The 6,286-nt window shown below is 52.0% G+C and overlaps 1 long non-coding RNA gene across 1 annotated transcript; it reads right to left on the bottom strand.

Moving 5' to 3' along the window:
* Nucleotides 1–237: 237 nt before the first annotated feature.
* Nucleotides 238–5,909, bottom strand: LOC147363967 (uncharacterized). The gene is made up of 3 exons (XR_015133959.1): nt 4,296–5,909; nt 1,160–1,302; nt 238–811 (listed from the first exon to the last, which is right to left on the bottom strand). It is a non-coding gene; the product is annotated as an uncharacterized LOC147363967 (long non-coding RNA).
* Nucleotides 5,910–6,286: the final 377 nt, after the last annotated feature.

The following is a 6,286-nucleotide window of genomic DNA, read 5'->3' as shown; positions in this document are numbered from 1 at the left end:
CTTTAAAAAAAAAAGTATTTTAAAAGGAATATATACACACAGTAAAAATTCCAAGCCTCGGAAGAAATATAGGCTGTGCTGCTCATAATTTTTGGAGGCTTTGTGAGGTGGACAAAGCCAAAAAAAAAAAATTCCAAACAGTGAAAAAAGGTGTGTAGTGAACAGGAAGATATACTTCAAGCCCTGACCCTGGTCCTCAACTCCCCTTTTCTTCCCTGCAATCATTCATCCAGGAGGTGTCATCACTTCTGTGCTTTATTATGCTGATCCAGAATAGTCTGTCATCTAGATCTAACATGTCCCCACTTCCAGGGATTTTACCCCACGCCCAGTTTATTATGAGGTCTTTCCATTGGGGCTGGCAGGAACACAAACTAGTTCCAGTCGGGTGTGAAGTTGAGAAGCTGTTGGACTTACTGCTTTGCAGTGGTTCTTTCTCAACCTCTAGTAGCTTCTCACACATGTTCTGACCAGTTCTCATGCAATAACCAGAGGGAATCCCTCTGCAAGTTGCAGGAGCTTTCTTAGAAGAGTTTTTAATTGTCAAAGATATCGTAAGAAGGCTCCATGGAGTTATCTCATATGACTCTAGGAAGAAAGCCAGACTTGATAGTTCAAAGTTCACTGGAGGCAGATGACAGCTTAGCATAAAGAGGAATTTTCTGTGACTAATGGATGCTACAGATTGGAATGGGATGTGGTGATGGAGGCAGTGGGTCTCTGCCATTGGAGGCATCCCTCCTGAAGCTGGACGTTGTAGAGAAGACTCAGACATCAGGACCTTTGAGGGTCTTCCTGTCAAGTTCTTCAACTGTGTGGATGGAAATGCAAATGAACAGGAAGACACAATAGAGGGGAGCCTCAGAGTCTACCTCCCACCCCTGCCCTCAATCCTGAGATGGGGGTTTCAGCTAGTTCCTGAGTAAGAATAAAAGGAGGATGCATGGTAGACCTGGGAAGGCCCAGGGCTTGCTGGACAAGCCATCTCCTGCACACACAGCCTGCACACATGCGTGGACCCTGAATACACAGGGGTCCTGCACCCACAAGTACCCTGCCCACACGGGCTTCCTGCTCATGCACACTGACTTGTCTCTGCCTCCCATACTATGCAGCCCCAGATGGGTGCCCAGAGGGCTGACCATGCCCCGGAGCTCACCAGTGTCCTGAGAAGTCCCCTGGTGAGGTCCAGGCTGAGGGAGGGTGAGGCACAATAGAAAGGGGTGGGCTTTGGATGACACTGATCTTGACTTGAATCTTGGCTCTGGTACTTTCCCCATATGTGCCTCCATGTCTTCATCTCTAAAATGAAGAGACCAATACCTACTGTAGAGTCTTAATAGGAGACTCATGGGAATCTTGGACAGCCTAGAAGGGGAAACCGAGGCTGGGGGACTTTCAGACCCCTAGGTCACCCAGCCTTGGGTTCTGTTTAGGGCTCCCTAGCCCAGCTGAGTGCCCTGGCCAGCACGCGAGGCTGTTTCTCACCCCTCAGAGAACAGCCTGTGCTCTGGGTCTGCAGTTGCCCTGGCTTCCTTGGTTCCCACGAAGTCTTGCCCCACCTTTGCCCACTCTGGGCTCTGAAGCAGGGCCTGGTGGAAGCCAGCTGGGCACCTGAGCTCTCTGCCGGGCATCCATCACTAGAGGTCACTCTTCCTCTGTGTGTGTAGACTGGAGGGCAGAAATAGGGCTGCTGAGTGGGTGCCCAGGCGTCTCCTGGGAGGATTCATCCAGGTCCACCTGGCCAGGAGCGAGCACACCAGCCCTTCCCATTGTCTGGGCCTGAGAGGTCATGAGCTGTTCCCCTCCTATGAGCCAGGCCAACTGAGTGCCTGAGCTTGCCCAGGTGAGGTGGGAAGGCTTCTCTGATCCCAGGGCAGTCTAGCTAGCTGCCTAACCACTTCTGGTTCCCCTGGGGCAGCTACAAGGCAGGGACAGGTCTGAGGGGAGAAATCACAAAGCAGGAAGCCTGGACTTCCACCGACTAGTCCCTAGGCCTTGTTCATTGTGGCCTGCATTGGAGCTCACTTTTCTCCCAGGGCTGGCCTCACTGAGTACTTTGTCTTCTCCCAAAACACTGCCCCAGTGCCTGCCAGCCTGACAAGCCCTTTTCTACCACAGGGCCTTTGCACTTCCCTCGGTCTGAATGCACTGCCCCAGGTCTTCACTTTTGTCTGCACTTTTGTCTGAGATCAAATGCAACCTCCTCAGAGAGAAATTCTCTGATCTCCTAGTCTAAATAGCCGTCTCCCAGCCTCACCTTGTTACCCTTTATCTCACCATCCTGATTGCTTCTTTCATGGCACTTACCTCCACGGTAAGCACCTCCTTAGTGCCCTTGGTTATTGTCCACTCCCTCCCACCCCCACCAACTGCTGCACCTGCTCAATAAATATTTGTTGGAGGAATGAACTGAAGTCTTAGAAAGCAGACAGTTATTATTGTCCTATCTTATGGATAAGGAAGTTAGTAAGAATAAGAGATTTATCAAGACCACATAGATAGGAAATCATTGAGCCGGGAACTCCGTCCCAGGTCTTTGAACTTGAAAATTATCCCATCCCCCTGTCCCCCAACTCCCAGTCTCTGTGAAGTTTCATGATCTGAGGCCATACACCCCATAAGTATACCCCAGCAGAGGGTCAGCGGGCCCAGGCTCATTCTTCTCCACCCCACCCTTGACTATCTGGGCTGAGAGTGGGTGCAAAACGATGAGGCAGAGGAAAATGAGGTATGGGTTGAAGGTCGTGGAGTGGCTCAGTGACAGCACACAGTCTCTCAGGGGATCTGGGAACCCCTGAGCCCCCATGTTGTATTTTTCTTAGGAGAAAATAAAAGGCATGTATGAGGCGGCACAAACCTATTTTAAGATGAAAAGTACAGAAGTGGCCACATTTCAGTACTTCGAGTTGCTTTGCTGCACTGGCTGTGGCGAGCACTCAGCCCTGCCTGAAGACAGCCTCAGGACCTCTGTGGGCCTCCACGGTTTCCTGGGGCCCTGGGAACATTTGAGAATGTGGACTGTGTAACCGGATTTTCCTATTTCCATTGGCCTTTTCTAGCCGGGATTTCATAGCTAGGCAGTAAAATAAGAGTTTGATTAGACTAATTTTTTCATCTCCTTAATTTCCCAAAAATGATTGGACAAGTCTTCCTGCCCCCAAACTCCTGCCCTGACTTCCCACAGAAAAACCTACCTAGTCTCAGATACACCACTCACTTGCGAGTTCCCCATCACCCTTAAATTTGAATCCTGGCACGTGTTGTCTGCCAGGCTTGGAGTGAAAGTGAAAAGTGAAAGTCGCTCAGTCGTGTCAGACTCTTTGCGACCCCATGGACTGTATCCATGGAATTCTCCAGGCCAGAATACTGGAGTGGGTAGCCTTTCCCTTCTCCAGTGGATCTTCCCAACCCAGGGATCAAACTCAGGTCTCCTGCATTGCAGGTGGATTCTTTACCAGCTGAGCCACAAGGGAAGCCCAAGAATACTGGAGTAGGTAGCCTATCCCTTCTCCAGGAGATCCTCCGACCTAGGAATCAAACCAGGGTCTCCTACATTGCAGGCAGATTCTTTACCAACTGAGCTATGAGGGAAGCCCCAGGCTTGGAGAGGTGGGCCTAAATATTATTAGGGAGACTGCTGGTGGTCAGGGGCTGATGGAGTCTCCCTTTTCCCAGCAGATGGCAGAGAAAGAAAGTTGGTTAGCTCTGGGGCTGACAGCAGCATCATAGTGGTAGGAGAGCGGAGTTGGACCCTTGCAGACCTAATGTGAGACTTCCAAGGGCAGAGGACCCCGTCCACTGAGGGAAGCCCAGCCCAAACCAACAAGCCTGAAGTTCATGGGACCAGCCTGCCCTGGCTCTGCTTTGGCCTGAGCCTGATCGGAAGGGCCCTGGCCTAGGAGCCCAAACACCTGGGCACTAACCTCAGTCCTCCCCTGTAACTAACTGTGGCCTCAAGGGTTATAGGCTCAACTGCTCTGAAAGCTAAGAGAAATGATGTAACCTGTAACAAATGGGAGAAGGGCATGGCAACCCACTCCAATGTTCTTGCCTGGAGAATTCCATGGACAGGGAAGCCTGGCGGGCTACAGTCCATGGGATTGCACAGAGTCAGACACAGCTGAGCAACTAACACACACACACACACACACACACACACACACAACATAACAAATAATATACATGTATAAATAATTCTGCTGCAGTAAGAATCATTGATGCAATAACGCATGTGACTAAACTTTGGCAAAGACTAAGTGCCATGGAAACAGATGGCAGGCCCAGGCACTCACCTCGTGCTTTCCTTCGTGTCTTCTGGGTTGCAGCCAGTGGGTCAGGCATCAGAGGCAGGGGCTGGGCTTTCAGCCTCAGTGCCGTCCAGGGGGAATGCCCAGACGGTTCCCCCGTATCCCACTCCTCTCTCTCTCCCCTGGCACACGTGGCGGGGGGTGGTTACTTCTCCCCATCCTCTCAAAGCTGGGCAGGGTGCTAGCTAGCATTAGTTCTGGCCAGTGGGTTGTGGGCAGGAGTGCTCTGTGTCGCTTTCAGGCTTGAGCACTTGTCCGCTGGACCCCCCAGCTGTGCTCCTCACCGCAATCACAGAAATCTGGTCTAGACGAGTTTCCTCAGATGGGTTTCTGAATAACCTCAGTGAAAGAAACCTCCAGCCAGCTAGCTTTGGGCATGGAGATGCAAGAAATGAATCGTTATAGTATTAAGCCCCTGAGGGTGTGGGGGTTGTTTGTTACAACAGCACCATCCGGCCTAACCTACTGATAAGAGGCTCCATCAACCAAGTTGCTCAACATTGGGATCTGGGGACCTATGGCCTCAGAATCACATGGAGCAGCTCTGTTAAAAAATGCAGGTTCTCAGGCTCTGCCCCAGATACCCGGAGTCAGAAAGCCCAGGGATGAGGCCCCCAGATTACAGTGACTTCATCTCCAAGGGCAGCAAGTGTACATCCCATGCCTGGGGAGTGTTAGGGAAGCCCTCTGCTCCTGCTGGGGGCTTTGCTGGTGGCTCAGATGGTAAAGAGTCTGCCTGCAATGCAGGAGACTCAGGTTCAATCCCTGGATCAAGAAGATCCCCTGAAGGAAGGCATAGCAACCCACTCCAGTATTCTGGCCTGGAGAATCCCCATGGACAGAGGAGCCTGGCTGGCTACAGTCCATGGGGTTGCAGAGTCGGACACGACTGAGCAACTAACTCCTCTGTTCCCGCCACCTCATTTGCTTCCTCTGGGTTTGAAGCAGGTGTGCTCTTTGGTCGGGGCTGGGTTCTCCAGGTACTACCAGGCTCAGGGCCTGAGAGGTCCCTGCCCTGGGCTTCCTGCCACCTCTCTCCTCCCACCTGGCAGTGAAGCAACTCCCCTGGGCCAGGTGCTGGGGGAAGGGCTCACAGAGGGAGAGCGATAGAAACCCTCCGTGATGGATTGAAGGAGACGAGACCATTCTCGGCTGACGGAGGAGTTGCGGCTGCAGTGACAGGTGGCGATGTTTGTGCTCTGAACCTGCAATCTCAGCTAATGGGAGAGATTGAGGAGTTTGGAATGAGACACGGCGTGGGCCACAGCCCCACAGGCCAAGATGCTGCTGGCATAGGCCGCGTGGCTTCGTGGGGTTCCTGAAGGAGGGAGTGGGCGCCACATTCCTGGGCAGGGGAGAGAATGTCTTTGGCTGCCTATGAGTGTCAGGAGGACCAAGCTGGAGCAGCAGGTGAGAGAGCATCCTTGTTTCCCTCTGAGCACTGCCCTCCCAAGCGCCTCCCTCAAGGGGCTGCTGTGCCCAAGTTCAGGGAAGCCCCACTTGGGGTGCAGGAGAAAGTGGCAAGGCTGAGGTCCAGAGCAGGCCTCGAGTAACTCCTCCTGCTTGCAGGGAGCCTCCTGTGTCCTTCTGGGGGGCAGCCTGGTTAAAAGACAAGAATCAAAAGCCCAAAATCAGAGAACGGCTCATAAACTTCCCTTCACCTCTTTCGTAGGTTTGAAGTCACATTGTCCACAGGGTCAGATTCCAACTCTTTCCTCCTCTTGTCCCTGGACAATGAAATTCACCCCCCTGGGCTTCAGTTCCCTCATCTGTAAAATCTGAACAGAAAAAACATAATTTCTTGGGAACATGGCACTAAGGACTGAATAAGACAAGGTGTGAGGCAGTGCCTGTGAATCACCTGAGGACCTTGTGAAAAATGGAGATTCTGACTCAGCAAGGCTGGGGTAGGGCCTGAGTGCCTTTATTTGTAATTAGCTTCCAGGTGATTTTAGTAACAAGGATGCAGACGATCA

Source organism: Bos grunniens, chromosome 10 (genome assembly GCF_055505025.1).
Source record: "Bos grunniens cultivar Pamir isolate PY7600 chromosome 10, Bosgru_T2T1.0, whole genome shotgun sequence".
NCBI classification, from domain to species: Eukaryota; Metazoa; Chordata; class Mammalia; order Artiodactyla; family Bovidae; genus Bos; species Bos grunniens.
This window is presented reverse-complemented; position numbering and strand designations above follow the sequence as displayed.